Here is a 23,606-nt window from a genome sequence, read left to right as displayed (position 1 = left end):
TGTGCAATGTATTTTCCTCTCAGGATTGCCTTTGCTGCATCCCAAAGCATTTGGATTGTTGCATTTTCATTTGTTTCCATATATTTTTAAATTTCTTCTCTAATTACCTGGTTGACCCATTCATTCTTTAGTAGAAGGTTCTTTAACCCCCAAGGTTTTGGAGGTTTTCCAGATTTTTCCTGTGGTTGATTTCAAGTTTCATAGAATTGTGATCTGAAAATATGCATGGTATGATCTCAATTCTTTTATATTACTGAGAGCTATTTTGTGACCCAGTATGTTCCATGTGCACTCAAGAAGAAAGTATATTCTGTTGCTTTGGGATGCAGAGTTCTAAGTATATCTTTCAGGTCCATCTGGTCCAATGTATCATTTAGGGCCATTGTTTCTTTACTGATTCTCTGTCTAGATGATCTATCCATTGTTGTAGGTGGAGTATTAAAATCCCCTGCAATTACCACATTCTTATCAATAAGGTTGCTTATGTCTGTGATTAATTGTTTTATATATTAGTGTTCTCCTGAATTCAGTGCATAAACATTTATAATTGTTAGCTCTTCCTGATGGATAGACCCTGTGATTATTATATAATGCCCTTCTTCATCTCTTGTTACAGACTTTAATTTAAAGTCTAGTTGCCTAAGTATGGCTACTCCAGCTTTCTTGTGACTTCCAGTAGCATGATAGATAGTTCTCCATCCCTTCACTTTCAATCTGAAAGTGTCCTCAGGTCTAAAATGAGTCTTTTGTAGACAGCAAATAGATGGGTCTTGTTTTTTTATGCATTCTGATACCCTATATCTTTTGGGTGGAGCATTTAGTCCATTTACATTCAGTGTTTTTATTGAAAGACATGGGTTTAGAGTCATTGTGATGTCTGTAGGTTCCATGCTTGTAGTGATGTCTCTGGTAGTTTGTGGTCCCTGCCACATTTCACTCACAGAGTCCCCCTTAGGATCTCTTGTAGGGCTTGTTATGTGCTCTTCACTGGTGAGCACTGCTATATTAAAAGGGGAGTCATACATTGTTCAGGGCCTTGCTCTTCAGGAGGTGTTAAGAACAGGGAATGCTCTTTCTCTACCTGCCGATGGCATCTTGCCTCTTCATCCTTCCCCTCCCCCTCCTCTTATTTCTGCCTATTCCTATATGATCCTCAGGCACCATTGGCTTATCCTCGTACCCTAGATGTTGAGCAAAGAGCACCCCCTTGGAACACCCACTTCAGATTCCCCCAGTGGTGTCGCAAGTAAAAAGTGATGAAAAATTGACTTTTAAGTGGACACAGTTGAAACCATTTGGTGTTTAAACTAATTTAAGTTTGTTCAATTGTCTTTAGAGTTGGTAGCATTAAATATGAAACTTTTATTCTATCAAGGTATACTAAAAGTCAAAAGCTCATTTATCTCTGTTGCAACTTATTGGCAAAAAGATGACTTAAAATAATTATGTCAGTCTCAAAGTTTTCATGGGTGGTTAAGATAGCTTTTAAAGTCTTTGGTAACCTAAAACTTTAAACTTCTGCTTTAAAGTTTGCACAACAGAAATAAACACATGAAAATATGCTCAATATCATTAGTCATCAGTGAAATGCATTGAAGCTATAGTGAGATGCCATACAGACCCACTATAATGGTTATCATGGAAAAGACTGACAATATCACGTGTTGGTGAATACGTATAGAAACTGCAACCCTCATCCATTACTGGTGGGAATGTAATGTACTATTATTTTGGAAAACAGTTGGATTTCTTTTAAAAGTTAAACATATACTTACATTGTAAACTAGCAAATCCATTCTCAGTTACCTACTTAAGAAAAATGAAAATATATGATATACACACAAAGACTTGTATGTGGCTCTTCATAGAAATTATTTATAAAGCACCCCCCCCCCCAAATAAAACCAATCCATAACTCGGAAATAGTTTAACAAAATTCATCACAGTGGAATGTAAATATTGTAAATGAAACTGTTAATATATGCTTTTTCAAAAAAAAAAAGTTTGCACAACAAATGAGATTAAGTTCTTTGGACATCTAGATCTTTTCCAAATAGAATGGTGTGTTAAGCATGGATTACTAAACATAAAGTTTATCTGCTTTTGTCTTTTGCACAGAGACTAAGGCTATCTGGGTCTATTGAAAAACATGATTTGTGCTTAATTGATTCATGAATTTGTCATCTAAAAAATTTTGGATAAACAGTTCTTAATTGGTTACTAAGTCTTCATTGGAGACTAGGGTTTCTAAGAGTTCAAATTCTGCTAGTATGGTTAAGACTGATGGAAATAAAGAAAGCAACTCTGTATGCAGGAAAGTAGGAGATGTTTAAGAAAGATATAAGGAATGGAAATACAGGTTTTTGTTGAGGGTAAATGAAAGTAATTTTGTCCTAACGGATACTGGTCATCTGGAGAGAAATTACTTGGGACAAAATTTGGAGGCAAAGCAAAGTTGTAGAAGATTCATCAAGGGAAATCTTTGGAAAGAAATTATATGTGTGGTCAGGATGTACTGAGGTTTAGATGAATGGATTTTGAAAGTACACTGGTATAAGATTAAAATTCTGCTTTTCTCTCTATTCAAAAGACAAAGATTTTTGGAGTTCCTGGTGGCTCAGTTGGTTGAGCGTCGGACTTTGGCTCAGGTCATGATCTCACAGTCCAAGAGTTCAAGCCCCATGTCGAGCTGTCAGCACAGTGCCTGGAGCCTGCTTCAGCTCCTGTGTCTCTGTCTCTGTCTGCCCCTCCCCCACTCATGCTCTGTCTCTGTCTCTCTCTGTCAAAAATAAATATTAAAAAAAATTTTTAATATGAAATTTATTGTCAAATGGATTTCCATACAACACCCAGTGTTCATCCCAAAAGGTGTCTTCCTCCATACCCATCACCCACTCTCCCCTCCCTCCCATCCCCCATCAACCCACAGTTTGTTCTTAGTTTTTTTTTTTTTTTTTTTTTTAAATTTTTTTTTCAACGTTTTTTATTTATTTTTGGGACAGAGAGAGACAGAGCATGAACGGGGGAGGGGCAGAGAGAGAGGGAGACACAGAATCGGAAACAGGCTCCAGGCTCCGAGCCATCGGCCCAGAGCCTGACGCGGGGCTCGAACTCACGGACCGCGAGATCGTGACCTGGCTGAAGTCGGAGGCTTAACCGACTGCGCCACCCAGGCGCCCCTGTTCTTAGTTTTTAAGAGTTTCTTATGCTTTGGTTCTCTCCCTCTCTAACCTCTTTTTTTTTTTTTTAATTTTTTTTCAAAGACAAAGTTTTCTTGGACTGTTCATTTGCTCTTGATAAGAAAAGATAAAAGTTTTTTTTTCTCTTTTGACTTCTGGGAAAACCAAAGCTTTATGTTTCATCTTTATCAGGTCTTTGATTACTTAAAGTTAAAACTTCTCAATGTTAAAGGACCTAGGTTTTGCCAACAACTATTTAATGCCACATATTTGCCTTTGGCATCTCTTATTGTCACCTTGGTTAAATAAATAATTTAAAGTTTTAAGATTTGTAATGATCTGTAATCCTATATGGAAATTTCTCTATAACGTTCTATAACTTTCTAAGGTTTTAACAAACTTTCCCAAGATTTACATTGTAAAGGAAGTCTTTTTTTTTTATTTTTTTATGTTTTTATTTGTTTTTGAAGGAGAGACAGACAGAACATGGGCGAGGAAAGAGCAGAGAGAGGGAGACAGAGAATCCATAGCAGGTTCCAGGTTCTGAGCTGTCAGCACAGAGCCCAATGCAGGGCTCAAATTCACGAACTGAGATCATGACCTGAGTTGAAGTCAGACGGTCAACTGACTGAGCCACCCAAGCACCCCATAAAGGAAGTCTTTTTGACCAATTAGGTATGCTAAGTTACTTGGAAAAGCACTGTCATACAATGGTAAACCTTAGGTTGTATTGCATGGGTAAATGCTGTAACTGCTTAAATATAGATGTAATTCTACAGTTTTAATGTTTTAGTATAAGGTCCTCACTTGATATTCTGACTACTGAAGTGTTATGTGTCACAGATATAGCTGATTTCCTTGTCAATTGTATTATAATGAATCCTCATCAGATCTTTAACAATGTCCATTTCTGAGATTTTTATCATGTATAATTGTTCTTATTCCCTCAGAAAACGTTTCATCCTCAAGGAGATTTATTAAAAGTACTTTTAGGACAAATATAGGCATTTGACATCTTCAAGATTAATACTAAAATAGGTAAGAATCTCAAGAACTAAAAAACTGCATTTAAACTGAACAAGAATTAGAAACATGGGGCTAAACGAATTGAGGAGGATTATAGTTTGGTGATTTTTGGAAATATTGCTGGTTCTCAAATGTTTTTCTTCCAGATTAAGAAAACTTTCTCTTAAGATATCTGTAATATACAGAGGTGTCAAAAAGTATTCATTTGTAAACTGAAACATTTATCTTTCTCTCTACCTAAATCCTCTGAAATTCAAAAACTCTCAGTGAGTATTCTTTCTTTCATGGCAATTACAATTGTTTGCATAAGTTCAATAAGAATCTGTTCATCTTGTAACACGTCACCACTAGATATACTGGTTATTTTACCAAGGCTTTGACTGGAACATCATATTTGAAGATGATATTCATAGACTCAGATACGACCACACAGCTTTAAGGAGCTAAGGTTGACTTTATGAAACATGGAGCCATAAAGCCCTTTGGAAATGTTGGCCTGATACATTGCTTACAGAGTTCCCAGCAGTCTCCCCAGGTGAGTAAAGAATGTCACTTCCTGGTGGGTGCAGGAACCTCAGGATATCTTGGGGACATTGTGGAATTTGCCCAATTCCACAGGTATTGCAGGCCTGTCTGATGGCAAGTACTTGACTTGGCTTCTGGCCTGGAGAGGCTACTAAAAGTTCAACCTGGAGATTCCTTATGAAAGTTTTCAGCAAAGCAAATTTTAAAAGATCCTTAACGATCAATTACTATTCTTGCTGAATTTATGTAAACAGTTAGGCCACATTTGTTAAAACTGGACTTGTTTTTTAAATGAATTAGTTTTGATTTCACTGTTCCGGAAATGAGGGTTTTCAGAGAGAAAAAAAAAAACTGTTTCAATAATGCTCATTTATGGGTGTAAATTCTAGTTGTCTTTAAGTATTTACCTAAATAGACAACTTGAGGTAAACCTAAGCAATGGTGTCACAATAGCACAGGTATGGATAACCTTCTTGTCATTTTGTGGGGATAGTAACAGGACACCATGGGTATATTATTTAAACAACTGGAAAATAGGATGGATTCCCCCAACAATTTAACACAAAGGCTTTTCTCACTGCAGACCTATCAACAGATAACACTATAGTGCTTTCTTATTCACTTGAGCCTGGGTTAATTCATAAATATCTAAATAAATATACAAACCATGCCCTCCCTAAAGCTGATCTGACAGTTATAGAAGCCCATCTCATATAAGCCCAAAGACCTGTGTATTCAAAGGTTGGAAAACCTAATACAATGAAGATTTAACTCCAAAATAAAAGGGCCCCTGCTGGGTCATATTAGGTACTCCCACTGCAATAAAATTAGAGGGGCAGTCTTCATGGGTTTCTGTATCTACATAAAACCTGTACCCCCTTCACAGGAAATCAGTGTGCAAACCAAGGTGCCTTCTTTTCCTGTGAACCTGTGAAAGACCTCAAATTTCTCTTATGATGGCTGTACCTTTCTTCTTTATTTTCCTTTCCCCAATTTATATTAATAATTCCTTTCTACAATGAGCCATTCAAAAGGATCACCACAGACATTACACACTGGAAAGACCAATCTGATTCCCGCTGCCTATTCCCACTCCCATGTAACGATGCTTCAATGCTGACATCTAAAAATCTCGCTGGCAGCACTGGTAGACACTGGGTTTGTAATTTGCTCTAACAAAATGCTGTGTAAACATTCCAGATTACCACAGAAATATTTCTGGATTTGTCACTGACCTGAGTGCTCAAATGGAGGCTTTCAACAATCCCTCTCTTTCCTTTAATGATTGTTTTAAGCATCTAAAATGGAGGATTTTGTCAGCTACCAAAGGACTTTCATTTGGGCTTATCTTTCTAGTTATTCTAATTATGTTTTGCTGTTTTCTCCCAAAACTCTGGTGCCAAGACTGCATCACTACAATAACTTCAAGCCAATAGATGATCCTTTCTACTCATGGAGGTTCATACACGTTGCCCACCTTGGATTCAGCTGCTCTGCCTTTTGTAACTCCTCCATGCATTCCCCATGGGATCTATACTGACCCATAAGTAGGGACATCTCTATGCCCTTACTCAACAGGAAGAGGCTACAGAAAATGAGACCTTCCACCTTCAGCAACATTAAAGATTTAACGGTCAATATTTTTCAGGGGGAATATGATTGGTGAGTAGAAGACAAGCTGAGGGCAAAATACAGGCTGACCCCACCACCCCCAGGAGGAATATGTGTGACACTCCTCTGAAAATCCTGGCTACCCAAGAACAAAGGAAAGCGTTTTAAATGTTTGCCATGGTTAGTGGGAAACTAAAGCAAATGAAAAATTAAATTCCCTTACAACCTACAGCCCATTGACAAGTCCTTGAAACTGGCAAAGTGACCTCCCTCTAGGAGCTCAACTGCCTCAAGGATGACAGTTTGCTGGAGGCAAAAGTGAATATTAGTTTAGCATTATCCCAACCTCAAGGATCCTGCTTCCTTTATCTCAGCTGCCCTAAGATACATGCTGGCAATCATACTCCAAGCTTGTGATCTCCCCCGCCCCCCCATCTGAAGGGTCTCATGACTGAGGTGATATTCAAGGATAATAAATGACATTTCCCTAGCAACAGCCCCTCAAGGTGCTAGAAACCTTGCTTCCAAAATATCTCAGAAACTTCCTCTATTTCTGACCACCTCCCAACCAGAGGGTATGTAATGAGTTACCTGTCACAACCCCAGGGCAGCTCTTCCTGCCCTTGGGTCCTGTCTCAATTCTTTTTTTTTTTTTTTAATTTTTTTTAACATTTATTTCTTTTTGAGACAGAGACAGAGCATGAACGGGGGAGGGTCAGAGAGAAGGAGGGAGACACAGAATCTGAAACAGGCTCCAGGCTCTGAGCTGCCAGCACAGAGCCTGACACGGGGCTTGAACTCACGGACCGCGAGATCATGACCTGAGCCAAAGTGGTCCACTTAACCAACTGAGCCACCCAGGCGCCCCTCCCCTCAATTCTTTAATAAAAGCATCAAACATGTCTTGAAGAATTCTTTCTTGGCCGTCGGTCCTGGAACCCCCCCCACCATTGCCCAAAAACTTCATCAGAATCATACACCATGTAGACATTTGTTTTGGCTTCCTTGGTTAACATAAAGGCTGGAGCTTAATTTTTGTAACTATAATACTGCGTTATGTAAATATATCAAAGATATCTATCTAATTACTATTGATGGACATGTAAATCATTTGCAGATTGGAACTTTATGAATCAACTTAGTGTGGATGTGTTTTCAGGGACCTATGTCATTTTTTTTTATTAGGCATATTGTAAGGGTTAAATTGCAGTGTAAGGCTAACCTGTAGCCTTAAGAAATAACAGCTTTGTCTTAACACTGTAGGTTAAGAGATAACAGCCTTATCCTATCAATCAAAGGAACAAAATTTCAAGGAAAATCAACTGGATTAGTGTTTGACTGGTTTGGGGCAAGGGCATGTCTGAACTGTTTCCACCCCCATCTGGGAACTATTTCTTTGTTTTGTTCCCAGGTGATGATAAGATGATGTGGTTGGCTATAAAAACTCTACCCCAGCTGTTCGAGACCACACTCTGGTCAAGAGTGTCGGTCCCGATCGGTTGGTCTTGCCTCTCGTTGCAGTAAATTTTGTTGTGACTGTCACTGGTGCCCATAGCATTCTGTTTCAGGAATCATTTGGATACAACAATATGTGTATGAGTGGAATTCCTAGATTTTTTGAGTATGTATGTATTCATATTTAATAAATAAAGCAAAAAATTTCCCAGTGTGATTTTGCTTATTCAAATCACACATTTTCCATTTTCTGTATGTCAAAAGTGATGAGGGAGTGTGGTGAAGACTGTAGGCAAAATACAAGATAGCAACTCCCCCAGATGGGATATGTGTGATATTCCTCAGGTGCTCCTGGCTGCCTGATGACAAAGGAAAGGACAGACAATAAATGGTTTACGATAAAGCTCTGAGTCATACAGGACATGAATCTCCATCAGTTTGCAAATATTTCAGTAAATTACAAGATAAAGATAATCTTATCAGGGTGCTGAAAGGGTGGGCCTACACTGGCCGACTCCATCTTGTTCTGTGTCCTCCACCTTGACCACGCCTCCTCCCCTTGAGTAACCTTCCGCTCACCAGTTCAAACTTCCCGATCAAAACATGCCCGGCGACCTGCATGACAGGACTCCGACCCTTCCCCAGCCAATCGGCTGAGGCCACAGCCATTACCTCACCAACTGCCCCTAGACCCCAATAAAACCTTTGTGCTTTTGAAACTTGCTCTCTCTCCCTGGTGTCTCACCACTGCATCGGTGCAGGTAGGGGATTGAGCTCGAGCTAGCTCAAATAAAGGTTCTTTTGCTTTTGCATCGGACTCGGCTCCCTGGTGGTCTTTGAGGATCACAAGTTCTGGGCATAACAGGTGCCTGGGTGGCTCAGTCAGTTAAGCATATCACTTCGGCTTAGGTCATGATCTCAAGGTTCAGGTTCATGGATTCAAACCCCTTATCAGACTCTGTGCTGACAGCTTGGTGCCTGGAGCCTGCTTCAGATCCTGTGTCTCTCTCTCTGAATCTGTGTCCCCCCACCCTCCCCCTGCTTGCACTCTCTCTCTCTCTCTCTCTCTCAAAAATAAGAATTTAAAAAAAATTTTTTAATTAAAAAAAAGTCAATTTTATCGATGAGGGAGCATAAGGCAGGCTGAGGGGGGCAAAGCACAAGCTAGCACCACCCTCTCCCCACCCCAGGTAGAATATGCATGACATTCCTCAGGCACCCCTGGCTACCAAAGAACAAAAGAAAGGGGATTAAATGCTTGCCATGGTATGTGGGAAACTAAGGCAAATGAAAAACTAAATTCCCTTACTACCTACAGCCCGTTGACAGGTTCTTGAGACCAGAAGAGTGATCTCCCTCTAGGAGCTCAGCTGCCTCAATTGATGACACTTTGCTGAGGACAAAAGGGAACTTGGCTTAACATTATCCCAACCTAGAGGACCATGTAAATCAATTTCTTTATCTCAACTGCCCCAGGATATATGCCAGCAATCATACTCCAAGCTTATATCCCCCTCCCCTCCCCATATTTATTTGAAGGGTCTTGTGACTGAGTTTTATTAAACAGTGATAAATGATGTTTCCCTAGCAACAGCTAGCCCCTCAAGGTCCTAGAAACCTTGCTTCCAAAATAAGTTAGGTACTTACTCTATCTCTGATGCCCTGCCAGTGTGAGGGGATATAGAGTTACTCATCACAGCTCTTCCTGTCCACTGGTCCTGTCCCCATGCTTTAATAAAATCACCTTTTTGTACCAAAGACATCTTCAAGAATTCTTTCTTGGTTGTTGTCTCTGGACCACCCCACCATCACCTCAAAACATCATCAACGGCCTAATCTCCAAAACCCTATAGAGTCAGTTTCCCAGAACCCAAACATCACCTTCCCCTCCATAGTGATGGTGGGGAACAAAGCCAAGAAGGAAATAACAGGTAAAAATAAATTTCTTTATAACTTGCAGCCCTTGACAAATACTTGAGGCAAATACAGGGTATAATATCCCTCTAGGAACTCCCTATAGTCTTAATGTTTTGCTAGAGGGAAAAACAACCTTAGCTTGGCAATAGCTAGGCCATCTGTACTGTGAATCTTTAGCTTATAAAAGTCTCTTTGGAAAGTTTCCTTTTGGCTTTACCTCCCCCAACTCCATAGTATATAACCAGTCATTCCTCACAACCCCAGTGCAACTCACTCTGACCACAGATCCTACTCCTATCCTTTAATAAAATCATCTTTTTGCATTAAAGATGTCCTCAAGAGTTCTTTCTTGGCCGTCAATGCTAGACCCCAGGGATCCTACCATCACCCCCAAAACTGTAATAGGTCAACTTATATCAGAAAGCTTACTGTATATAAGTTTGGCTTGAACTCACTTTTCATGAATAATTGAGATAAAAGGCTTATGCAGTCCCCTACTAGGGTTATCAGAAATTACTATCTGCCCCATCTCCCCTATCTCCTTTCTGTAACTTCGCTTGCTTGCTTGCTAAATAGGTAACTTAGGATGCAAAACACTCCCCCACCCCTTCTACCAAGATCTGTCTTAGGCAAGATCAACATGTAAAAAGTCACATACTCGCTGCCCCGCAGCACCTTAGTTGTCTATGATTGGTCATTTTAAACCCTCAGGACAAAGACCTTTAAATTGATAGGTTCCCGCCAAAACTTACATCTGTATGTCACAATTGGCTACCATGAAATGCTGTAAATTGTAACTGGTTAACTAAATTATGATGTATTCTGACTTACTAAAATCCATATAAGCTCACCGCTACCTTTGTTCAGGGCCATTCTCTGCACTTTTCTCCTTAAGATCAGGAGATCAGGTTTGGACCGGCCGTGAATAAAATCTTGCCTCGCTTCTATTTGGCATCTGATGGTCTTTCTCGACAGCACCCTGTTTCAAAAACCTCATCAAAAAGCAGCCAAACAATGATTAGTTTCATATGGTTTAGTCTTTATACTCCCATTAGCTGTCCCACATAAACTTATTAATCAAACTGAGTACACTAACAGTTGTTCTTCCTGTGCCATGGGGCTACCCACAAGCACCAGACTTTAAGACGGGCCCGGAATATACAGCTTTCTAATTTTAACATCTAGTTTAATAAAGAACATACTGATGGAGTTTTGGAATGATGGTGGGGCTCAGAGTCAATGGCCAAGAAAGAATTCTTGAAGACATCTTTGGTGCAAAAAGGTGATTTTATTAAAGCACAGGGACAGGATCCATGGGCAGGAGAAGCTGCACTGGGGTTGTACAGAGTGGCTGGTTATATACTCTGGAGTCAGGGGAGGTAAGACAAAGGGAGGCCTCCAGAAGGACAGATATATTAAAGAGGGCTCCCAAGATACCTGAGGCCTTGCCTTACCCTCTGGCAAGTGATTAACACTACAACAATAGAGTGGTCCTGGAGAAACGTTATACCTTGTATTTGCCTTTGCCTCAAGTATTTGTCAAGGGCACCAGGTTTTAAGAAATTTAATTTTACTTGTCATTTCCTTCTTGTCTTTGTTCCCCACATCACTGTGGAGGGGAGAGTGTTGTTAGCTTTTGCTTTGCCCTTAGCTTGCCTTATGCTCCCTCATCATACCCCCCTGAGTAATTTTGATCCTTAAATCTTTAAAGTGGAAGATCTCATCTTCTGTAGCTTCTTCCTGCTGGGTAGGGACATAGAGATGTCCTTACCTATGGGTCAACATTAATAAGTCAGGAAGGTATAGTGGAGTTATGAAAGGCATAAGCAGTTGAATCCAAGGTGAATCTTCTTGAGTAGAAAGGATCATTTGTTGGCTTGAACTTATTGCAGTGATGCTGGCTTGGTATGAGACATGGAGAGACATGAGAGAAAACAGCAAAGCATAATTAGAATTATAAAAAAGAGACATCCAAATTAAAGTTCTTTGGTAGTTGACAAATTCCTCCCATCTAGATGTTTAACCAATCATAAAAGGAAAAAGAGGGATTGTTTAAAGCACCATTTGAGTATTCAGGTCAGTTAGAAATCCAGAAATATTTTCACTGTGATCTGGAATGTATACACAGCATTTTGTTTTTATGAGAGTACAAGTTCCACCTTATGCAGAGTTAAAACACCTAATAACATTCTATTTTGTAAGCTGTTTTATGCAGTTGAGTTACTTTAGTATTTAATACGATGTTATTTTGAGGGTCATTTAAGGCCTTAACTCTGTAACAGGTGGTATATAGCCATCATATAGACTCTGTTCAGTAGGCAATCAAGTAATTAATAAGAGGTACTTTTATAGAAACAAGAAAAATATAGCTTAATGGCTAGAGCAAATTACAAACCCAGTGCTGTCAGTGAGATTTTTAGATGTCAGCATTGAAGCATCCTTAGATGGGAGTGGGAACAGGTAGCCAGAATCAGGTTGGTCTTTCCAGTTTGTAACTCAAATGTCTGTGGTGATCCTTTTGAATGGCTCATTATAAGAAGGATTGTCAGTATAAACTGGGGAACAGAGGATGAAAAAGAAAAGTGCTACCATCCATCTTAAGAGAAGTTTAAAGTCTTCTACATGTTTACAGGAATGAGAAGGTGAATTAGTTTGCTCACTGGTTTTCTGTGAAGGGGTTACAGGTTTTATTTTAGATAATGTTCCCATGAAGAGTGCCCCTCTAACCTTATCACAGTGGGAGTATATAACATGACCTGCTAGGGCCCCTTACATTTTGTAGTTAAAATCAGGTTTCAGGAGGATATGGTTTGTATATTTATTTAGAGATTTATAAATTAATACTCGCTCAAGTATATAATTTAATAAAGCACTATAGTCTTTATCTATTGATAGGTCAATAGTGAGAAAAAGCTTTTTATATACAATTTTTGGGGGAATCCATTCCATTTTCCACTTTAAATAATATACCTATGGAGTCCTGTTACTATCCCCACAGAATAACAAGCAAGAAGATTGTCCATACCTGTGCTATTGTGACAGTATCTCTTAAGTTTACAACAAGTTGTCTGGTTTAGGTAAGCAACAAACATTTAGACAATCAGAACTAGAATTTAACATCCATAACAATGCATTATAGAAATATAATTTTTCTTCAAGTAATACACATTTCCAGAGACAGCCAAATCAAGATTAATTTGTTTATAAAACAAGTCTAATTTTAACAAACTCTGCCTAATTTTTTACATAAGTTCAGGAAAACATCCATTGTTCATATATATGTTTTAAATTTGCTTTGCTGGAACCTTTTATAAGGAATGTGCAGATTGAACTTTTAGTAGCGTCTCCAGGCCAGAAGCCAAGCCAAGGTCTTGCCATCAGACATGCCTACAATACCTGTAGAATTGGGCGAATTCCAGTTCACGAGGTCCCCAAGATATCCTGAGGTTCCTGCACCTGCCAGGAAGTGACATTCTTTACTCACCTGGTAAGGCTGCTGGAAACTCTATAAGCTAAGTATCAGGCCAACATTTCCAAGTGGCTTTATGGCTCCATGTTTCATAAAGTCAGTCTTAGTTCCTTAAAGGTGTATGGTCATATCTGAGTCTATGCAGGACTCTCAAATAGGACTTTTCAGTCAAAGCCTTGGTAAAATAACCAGGATTTGCAATGGTTCCTGTTACAAGAAGAAGATTCTTATTGAACTTAATGCAAATAACTGTAATTGTCAGAAAGAAAGAATTCTTACTGAGAGCTTTTGAATTTCAGAAGGTTCAGATACAGAGAAAAGTTAAATGCCTCAGCTTGTTTACAAATGAATACTTTTATAATATTTCTGTAAAACATAGACATCTTAATAGAATGTTGTTGTTGTTGTTGTTTTTAATCTGGAAGAGAACCAGCAATGTTTCCAACAACAGTTACAAAAACTTAGTCTTTCTCAGTTCATGTAGTTCCATGTTACTAACTGTGGTTCAGTTTGAATGCTGCTTGTTAGTTCTGGCAATTCTCACCTGTTATGCCCAGAATTCGTGATCCCCAAATACCGCCAGGGAGCCGAGTCCGATGTAAAAACAAAAGAGCCTTTATTCGAGCTAGCTCGAGCTCAATCCCCTACCTGCACCGACGCAGTGGTGAGATACCAGGGAGAGAGAGCGAGTTTCAAAAGGACAAAGGCTTTATTGGGGCCTAGGGGCAGTTGGTGAGGTAATGGCTATGGCCTCAGCCGATTGGCTGGGGAAGGGTCCTGGGGAAGGGTCCGAGTCCTGTTAGGCAGGTGAGGGGGGGGTTACTCAAGGGGAGGAGGTGTGGTCACGGTGAAGGACACAGAACAAGATGGAGTCGGCCAGCATAGGCCCGCCCTTTCACACCCAGTTTAGTATTAATCCTAAAGATGTCAAATACCTGTATTTGTCCTAAAAGTCCTTTTCATAAATCTCCTTGAAGATGAAACACGTTTTGTTAGAGCATCAGAACAATGACTATAAATGACAAAAGACTAAAAAATGGACATGGTTACAATATGATTAGAATTCATTATGATAGAATTGACAAGGTTAACCCAGTTATTTCTGTGACACATAATACTTTGATAATCAGAATATCAAGTGATGACCATGTACCAAAACAATTTAAAACTTTAGGAATAACATATTTATTTGAGCAGTTATAGCATTTATCTGTGCAATACAACCTAATGTTTACCATCATTCTTCTGACATGGCTTTCCACCTAACATACAAAATAAAAAGGCCTAATTGGTCAAAAGGATTTCATTTACAATTTAAGTCCTGGGAACCTTATTTAAAAAGGTATAGAGCACATCCTAAATAGGATTACAGATCATTACAAACTTTAAAAGTTTAAATGATTTATTTAACCAAGGTGGCAATAAGAGCAAATATGTAGAATTATATAGTTGTTAGCAAAACTTAGCTCATTTAAAATTAAGCATTTTTTAACTTCAAGTAATCAAAGACTTGATAAAGATGAAACATAAAGCTTTGGTTTTCCTAGCAGACAAAAGAGAAAATCAACCTTTGCATATATTTTTATCCAGAACAATCAACAATCCAAGAAAACTTTGTCTTTTGACCAGAGAGAAAAGCAGAATTTTAATCTTATAGGAGTGTACTTTTAAAATCCATCCATTGCAACCTTAGTCCATCCCGACCACACATAAAATTCCTTTCCAAAGATTTCCCTTTTCTGAACCTTCTACAACTTCCTTTGCCTTCAGATTTTATCCCAAGCCATTTTTTTCCAAATGACCAATCTCATTTAGGACTAAATTAATGTTCTTTTACCTTTAACAAAAATGTATTTCCATTCATTATATCTTTCTTACACATCTCCTATTTTTTTATATACAGCACTGTTTCCCTTATTTCCATTAAGTTTTAACTACATTTGGCAGAATTTTAACTCTTAGAAATGTTAGTCTCCAGTGAAAACTAAGTGGTAATCAGTTGTGAACTGTTACACCAGAATTCTTTGTATGATAAATTTAGGAACCACTTAAACACAAAGTATGTTTTTGAATAGAGCCAAATAGCCTTAGTTTCTCTTCAGTAAGTTAAAAGCACAAACCTATGTTTAGTAATCAATGCTTTAGCACCCCATTCTATTTATACAAGACATAGATATCCAATGAATTCAATCCCAATTTTCATGAAGTAAAACTTTAAAGTTTCAGGTTTCAAAGACTTTAACAGCTATCTGAATAGCCATGAAAACTTTGAGACAGACAAAAGTAACCATTATTTTAAGTCATCTTTCTTTTTCATTTTTAACTGTTTTATTGAGGTATAATTGACATGAAATAAGTTGCACATATTTAAAGTGTACAATGTGATTAGTTTTGACACATATATATATAGAGAGAGAGAGACTCAGGAAACCATCAACACACTGTCTTGATTATGAAATTCCATATTAAGTCTTGAAATCAGGTAGGATATTCTTTATTCTTCTTTTTCAAAGAAGTTGGAACTATTCTAAGTCCTCTATGTTTCCATATGAATTTTAGAATCAGTTTGTCTATTTCCACACATAGATAAAGAATGCTGGGAATTTTGATTGAGATTGCATGAGACCCATAGATCAATTAGGGATAATTTACATTTTTTTTTTTTATTAAAAAAATTTTTTTAACATTTATTTTTGAGAGACAGAGAGAGACAGAGCATGAGCAGGGGAGGGGCAGAGAGACAGAGAGACACAGAATAAGCAGAAGCAGTCTCCAGGGTCCAAGCTATTAGCACAGAGCCTCTTGTGGGGCTGGAACGCACAAATAGCGAGATCACAACCCAAGCCAAAGTCAGAAGCTTAACTGACTGAGCCACCCACATACATGTGTGTGTGTGTGTGTGTGTGTGTGTGTGTCTGTGTATGTGTATATATATATGTATATGTATATATACACACACATACATACATGTATATATAATACTGTATATATAATATGTATATATTGTACATATATATGTATAATATAATAATATATACATATATATGTATGTGTGTGTATATATATATACATCTTCTTTATCCATTCCAAATGTTCATCAAAAATAAATATGTATGTATATATATACACGTACAATATGTATATGTGTATATATATACATGTATACATACACACACATTGGGGTATTACTCGGCAATCAAAAAGGATGAAATCTTGCCATTTGCAAGATGAACATTTGGGCTCTTTTCATACTTTGGCTATTGTTGATAGTGCTGCTATAAACATTGGGGTGCATGTGCCATTTTGAAACAGCATACCTGTATCCCTTGAATAAATACCTAGTAGTGCAACTGATGGGTCGTAGGGTAGTTCTAGTTTCAGTTTTTTGAGGAACCTCTATAGTGTTTTCCAGAGTGGCTGTACCAGTTTGCATTTCTATAAGTCATCTTTTTTGCTAATGAACTGCAACAGACACAACATGAGCTTACTTGACCTTCAACAAACTTCCATATTTAATGCTATTAACTCTAAATACAGGTCTATCTTAATTAAACCAACAAACTTAAGTTAGTTTAAATACCAAATATGTTCCACCTGTGTCCACTTAAAAGTCAATCACTTGTTCCCCATTGTCTGTTTTTACCTGGGACACCAGTGCAGGAATCTGAAGTGGGTCATCCAAGTGGGTGTGCTTTGCTTATCTCCTTCATATCAAGGGTAGGAAGAGCCAATGGTGCCTGAAGTACTGAGGATGGTATAGGAACTAGTTATGCAGGCTGCACCCAAGGTGGTGCAGAAAGAGGGGGTGGAAAGGCAGAAGAGGTGAAATGCCAGCAGAAGGCAGAGAAGGATTTCTGGTTCTAAACCTTGTCAGCTGGGGCAGAGGAACAGATGCCATGTTTTTTGTCACCAAAGTGGAAATCTGGAAACTATGTAGGGCTGGAGCTGACAGGGAATTTCCCCGAAACAAATGGAGTTTTGGCAGCTGCTTGGGAATAGTCCTTAAAGTCCCTTTCCTGAGATAGACTAACCATAGTTGCTTCCAATTACATCCCTTAACCTGGAAAATGAATGAGGGAGAGGCCCCCACATCTATTACAGGGAAGAACAAAGAGTCAACAGTGTCAGGAATGGCCTGTGTTTCCTCCAGTGTTCTATTAGGAGGAGGCCTGTTTAGCCATCCATTATGTCAGGAGGGAGTTTACTAGCCAAACTCATTTGGGCAATGAATTCTGCAAGAGACTTTTTGTTCTGGGTCCTGATTTGGACCCGTAAAGGACTGGACCTAGCATATCTCTATCCATTGGCCCTGCCTACTAAGGCCATGCAGTGTTACAGGAGATCAGTCCTTTCTACATTTTTCAGGCTAAATTGTTTCCAGTGGGTTAAAAAGGCATCCCAAGGGAGAATCCATGGGGGTTGAGGAGAAGCTCCCATGCTTCTCCTAGGGAGAAAAGTAGAAAGAAAAGAGAGAGAGGCTCCATTACTCCTCGACTCCCCCCAACTCCCTGGTGGTGTCCCCCACACAGGATATGTCAGAGGCTCCTGGTGTCAAAGAGACCCAAGGCGTCCCTTGAATGAAGTTGCTATGATCACCACTGACTAAGGACCCCTGAGGAGGGATCCTAGTGTCCCCCAACTTGTCTACTGCATTCGAGATTACAGAATGGACCATATGGACCAAAATACCCTACCCTGAAGCCTGTGGCCTAAAAGGCCATGCCTCGAACGTGTCCTGATGGTCATGCCCTGATTATCTAGTCTGTGAAGAGCATGCTGGGGAGGCTGAGATTTAGTTTCTTGAAGAACCTGCCCTTTTTAACCCATGGAAAACACTGGAAAAGTTTTACAAGGGGAAATTACCCAGTTTTATAACTTAAGTAGTAGTTAGTAGAGGACACTGACTGAAAATGGTAAAGGCAGAAATCCATCATGATCTAAGTGACATCCCAACACTTATAGTCTGTGCAGCCAACTTCCTAGAAAATAGTCCCTAGTTGGATTTTAATTCAATTGGGTACTGGTTTTGGCCGGCTGTCAGTGGAGGTCCTGTCGCCAGAAGTGGCTAGACCAGAGATATGGAGGGGATCATGTTAGACCAATGAGGAGGAAACGTCACAAGGGAGTCTTAGGAGTGGCAGGCATCCTGGTGACTTAGATGGCTGTCCTGTGCCACAGCCAGACAACTTTGTATAAGGACAGGAATAAAGAGGGGGCATCAAGTTTGTGGTTCTTATTACCACCATTCAAGCCAAGGAACTAACTTCCAGTCAAAAGGCAGACTTTCTCTTCCCCGTAGAGTAGTCACAGGCTAGAGGATTACAGCTTGAGCAATCAACGTGAAAATGTTCCAATAAGACCATCCTCCTCAAAACACCTCTGAAATGAGAATAAAGGAGGAAAAGAGAAAGTATACTCACCATATTTGCACAGGCTCAGAGTCCAGATGAAAAGACTCATAGCCCCATGTTGGGTGCCATATGATGAATTTTGGGGTGATGGTGGGGGATGGAGTCGACAACCAAGAAAGAATTATTACAGTTGTCTTTGGTACAAAAAAGGTGATTTTATTAAAGCACAGAGACAGGACCTGTGGGCAGAAGAACTGCACTGGCGTCATGACAGGTAACTCATATCTCCTCAGGCTGGCATAAGCAAAGTATCTAACATATTTTGAAAGCAAGGTTTCCAGAACCCTGAGGGGCTAGCTGTTGCTAGGGAAACATCATTTATTACTGTTTAATAATTACTCTTCAGTCATGAGACCCTTCAAATGTATATCAGGGGCCATATGCTGGAGCATGACTGCCAGGATGTATCTTGGTAGGATATATATGTGCTGCACTGGCAGCATTTCTTGTTTTTTTAATTCACGTTAGTCAACATATAGTGGTGTATTGGTTTCAGGAGTATAATTCAGTGATTCCTGACTTACACAATACCCAGTGGTCATCACAGCAAGTGCCTTCCTTAATGCCCATAATCCATTTAGCTCATTGCTCCCCTCCAGCAACTTTTTATCTTTTCTATTTTTCCTTGCCTTCTCCTCTGTTCATCTGATGTTTTTTCTTAAATTCCACATATGAGTGAAGTCAAATATTTGTCTTTCTCTGACTGACTTATTTTGCTTAGCATGATACACTCTAATTCCATCTATGTTGCTGCAAATGGCAAGATTTCATCAATATTTTTATTGGTCAGTAATATTCTATTGTATATATACACTGGTAGTATTTTTTGTGAGACAGTACTCTATGGCTCTTGCGCTCCTCATTTGTTTTCCTGGATTTATCAACAATTAAATACTTTAACCCATGTCATTTGCCTTTTTTTTTTTTATTCCTAAGTCATTTCTTAGAAACCTTGAATGATAAGGCAATATCCGTTCCTATCCCCTACACAGAAAGAGCAAGCTTGCTTATGACAATAGAAAAATAAATGGAATTCTCATGCTCACTGTCCTTCAGCTGTTACACAAATACTATACCTGCGACATCCACAAATACCCCTTCATATCATTTCTGTAGATTTTAGAAAGGAAATCTGCAAACTTGGGTGTTCATAGTCTTGTTCCACAGAGTTAGGTAAAGTTATTCAAATCTGTGGAACAGTATAGACCTAGCTCAGGTCTAAACAGGAAGTTTAGAATATGATCTCTGAAATGTACTTACTTAGTAAAAACTTGAGCTGTGAACTTTACAGGATGTATGTATATTTCAGTAAATATATTTACCAAAATAAATAAATAAATAAATAAAAAGACTGGTGTCTAAGTATCACCCATATTCAAGACCCTTCATGGAAACAGTAAGGCAAGAAGCAGGAAGTAAAAATAAGGCCTCTACAATGTTTTGCTTGTAATTATTACAGGCAGGCAGGTTTGGGTCACAAAGCACATTTTGCTAGGGATGAGATTTCCGTTTTCACTTCCTTTTTGATGATCTTGACCAACTAATCTACTCTCTAAATATTTTCTTTTCAGAATATCATTTGGGAGATACGTTTTGAAGACTTGATTATGGTAATAATTACTAACGACATCTCTATCAATAGCATATCTGCAGTCTTCCAGGGATTTATGCTAGTGGTTAGTTACATCAAGGAACAAATTACAAAGCGAAACAACCATTTACGTAAAGTTTTGTACGTATATATACACACACGTATACGTATATATATACACGTTACACCATGGTGAAGTGGGAATCTTCCCAGAAATACAAGCTTGTTTACACATTATGAAAATCAATGAAAGAAATATATTAATAAAGTACAAAATCCACATGGTCATCTCAATATACCAAGTGTAATGTATTGGACTTTCCTCTTATTCATAGGGCAAGGGGCCCTGAATCACTGAATCCTGTACAATTACCCCTTCTTCCCACCTCTGCGCCCCCAGGCATGGGCATCAATACAGAGATGGTTGTTTATGAATGCACGGAGGAGGGAAACGGTGAGCCCAAAGTGTGCCTTGCTGATCGTCCACGTACAGCGGAAAAGTCAGTGCTCAGTCTCAGCACCTCCTTATGGAGGTCTATCTCTCTCCTGTCCATTACGTAAAAATTTAGGACTGGTGGCGTTTTCATCCGTGTTAGCCGCTTGGGCAGATTCATAATGCAACAAAACCCAGCGATGCAAGTGAAACTGTCATAGCGACGCCGCTGCGTCACCACACGCGATTAATCCTTTCTTCTAAATACGTAGTAACCCTTGTGTCCATTTTGCCTCACCTGTGCAGGCCACCCACTGTACCAACAGATTCCCAGTTTCAATATGCCCCCTTTTCCTTAGTCTGGCTCACAACCAGCTCTTTCCCTAGGGCGGTCTACAACCAAAGAAGGTTGGAGAGCCGCATTGTACCCCATACTGAGGGTGGTGCGACAGCTAATGACTCGACGGCTGCCTTTATTCTGCGATCTTTCCCGTTTTTACCTCAGACCTTCCGGACCAAGAGTTATCAGCCAGGACGACACACCCGGATTGGCGGAAGGATTTCTTAATTCCGGTGGAATGAAGGGTAAATGGGTGGGGCTAAAGGGAGAAAGCCGGAACAGCTGAGGGAAAAGAGGCTGGGCCGAAGTCGGGGGAGGGCCGAGGGGCGGGACTTGGAAAGAGCGGGGGTCCTGTAGGTTCTAAGTGGCGCTGGGGCTGGTGGGAGTCTGCGCCTGTTCGGTTGCCACTGGCTCGGCGGGTTGGTTTTTTTTTTTTTTTTTTTTTTTTTTTTTTGGTTCGGCGGATCCGCCATATTGAAGAGGACCGGCCTAGAAGACTGCTTGACCACCAACCTCCCCGAACCCCGCCCTTTAGGGGCTTTTTTTGAGTCCAGCCCCTTTGAGCCTCAAACAGCTACTAGGCCTTTCGGAAGCTCGCCCCGGCTGCAGCGTCTCCCACACGGGAGGCGGCCGCCTCAGGACTTGGTGTCGGTGTCGGCGTCGGGAGCAGAGTCGCGGTGGAAAGACCAGGCCTGGATCTAGGAACGGTGAAGCCAACCTTGCAGTAGGACTAAAAGGTGACGCAAGACGAACGCACCACCTGGAGCTCATCTAAACCCAGCGACAGACCCTGCCGGAAGAGGAAAAAATTAGGTAAGAGAACCACAGCGTACGTTGAACGGAGTGGGTGTTTTTTTTTCCTCAGCGCCGAAGTCCCAAGCATGGCTGTAGCAGGTTTTTGTTTTTGCCAGACTTGGGATTCAACATTGCCGCTCCCTGCTGTTTTCGCATACTCGGGTTTCAGGGTAAAGTAACGGTGTCGTACAGTGAATAGCTACCTGCCCCTTTCCGGACCCACAGCAGGATTTGAAAGAGAATTCACGAACTAGGGGCGTGTGAGTATGTGTTTCCTTTTCTAGCCAAACCCATCGGCCCCGCAATTCTCCGCCCTGGGTAGGCGCTCGGTAGAGCGTTAATGGGTGCCGAGCCGGCCCTAGAATCATGTCGGTTTGGGGGAGGTAAGGGAAAATGGCTGACGGCTCTGACGCCTGCCCCAACCCCCCCTTCCCCAACGTTTACTGTAGTCCCCAGTTTGTACTACGGGTATAAACGCTCTCGATTATTGGATTTATATAGTACAGACTCAAGATCCCAAGCGGGTCTCCTCGCTAGACTCGACATCAAACGCCTCACTGAGGTGCAGTGATTTGGATTTACAGCTAGGCCACAGTTATTCCTGGCTGTCGGGTTACGTTTTTCCCCTTCCGCAGTAGCCAGAGACCGTGGGACAGTTTTTGCCTTCTCCCTTCTTTCAAAGTGTTGAGAGCTAACGGACAGTGAAAGATGTCTTCACGGAAAGGTCGATTCCACGTTATCTTTTACGTGTTTGTTTTTCGCTTTTGATGTTGAAAGAGTATTTTTGAGTTGGTTAGTAAAATCTCATTGTGATTTCGTATACGGATTTTTTATTATAAAATGTTAATTTGGAGTTATAGAATACACTTAGCATTCTGTTGAAAGTACGGTTCATTGAGACGATTTATGCTATTGTGTGGATTTCCTTTATTACGCTACTTGAGTATTCCCATTGTGCAGTTTGTCCCACAGGTCTTTACAACTGAGTAATTTTTAAGAATAGTTTCTGAATTCAGTTTACCGGTTGTAAATGTGGGTTAAATTATTCATCTTGTAATTTTTAGGGGGGGTACACTGTAGTATTTTATTACCAGGAAATAGGTTCATTTTGTAAATGCGCTTAACATTTATATACTTAACGCTTAAAAAAAATAAGTTTAGGTTCTTTGATCAGGAAACATTCGGTAAATGTGTTCTTGCAACTTATCACTACCAATTACATTGTGAATAGGAGAAAACTATAGGTTAAGGTGACTATCTTAAACCCTATTTTTGGAGTGACTTAAAACGGACCGTAGGCTCTTATATTTTCCTTGCTGTCCTAATTTAACGGTCATTTTTGCCTGAACAAAACTGGAAAGTTGAAACACATGTTATACAAAGAGGTCAGCATTATTTTTCTCAATTCAGAAACATGCCTGTAGTTTCAACTTAAACACTAAAAATTTTGTTCCAGTGTCTGGGAACATGGAAAGCGTGAAGTACTTGCAGTTAGTGTTCCAAGGATCACTTGAGAGTTTTTTTTGTTTCATGAATTTAAAAATAATATTTTTAGATTTTAAGTATTCAGTTTTTACATGAATGTGTAACATTATATTGTTTTAATGTTTACTTTCTTTTATTGGTTTACGCTAAAATACTTGGTCTAACTTACAGGTAATTTCTGTAGCCACTAACCAGCAAACAGGTAATTTCTACCTTAAGACATATTACTGAACAGAAATTGTCAAATAGTATTTACCAATACTTTTTTTTCTGGGATTCTGAAATACATTTTCAATATGTAGGTAAGAAACATTTGGTATCTATTTCAGATTTTTTTCTTTGATGAGATATTTATAATGCAGCTTATGG

At 39.6% G+C, this 23,606-nt stretch overlaps 1 protein-coding gene across 4 annotated transcripts in view; it reads left to right on the top strand.

Moving 5' to 3' along the window:
* Window positions 1–21,284: 21,284 nt before the first annotated feature.
* LOC122212687 (probable ubiquitin carboxyl-terminal hydrolase FAF-X) overlaps window positions 21,285–23,606 on the top strand; it is a 160,413-nt gene continuing 158,091 nt past the window's right edge. For 2 of the 4 annotated variants that reach the window (XM_042926655.1, XM_042926652.1), the window contains exon 1: window positions 21,285–21,770. The gene's annotated coding sequence lies outside the window, so the exon portion shown is untranslated. Of the gene's footprint in view, window positions 21,771–21,791; window positions 22,013–23,606 lie in introns of those variants that run through there. The other 2 variants (XM_042926654.1, XM_042926653.1) reach the window with 2 other exon arrangements.

Source organism: Panthera leo, chromosome Y, assembly GCF_018350215.1.
Source record: "Panthera leo isolate Ple1 chromosome Y, P.leo_Ple1_pat1.1, whole genome shotgun sequence".
Lineage (NCBI taxonomy): Eukaryota > Metazoa > Chordata > Mammalia > Carnivora > Felidae > Panthera > Panthera leo.
The sequence above is the reverse complement of the archived record's forward strand: the minus strand, read 5'-3'. Positions and strand labels throughout refer to the sequence as shown.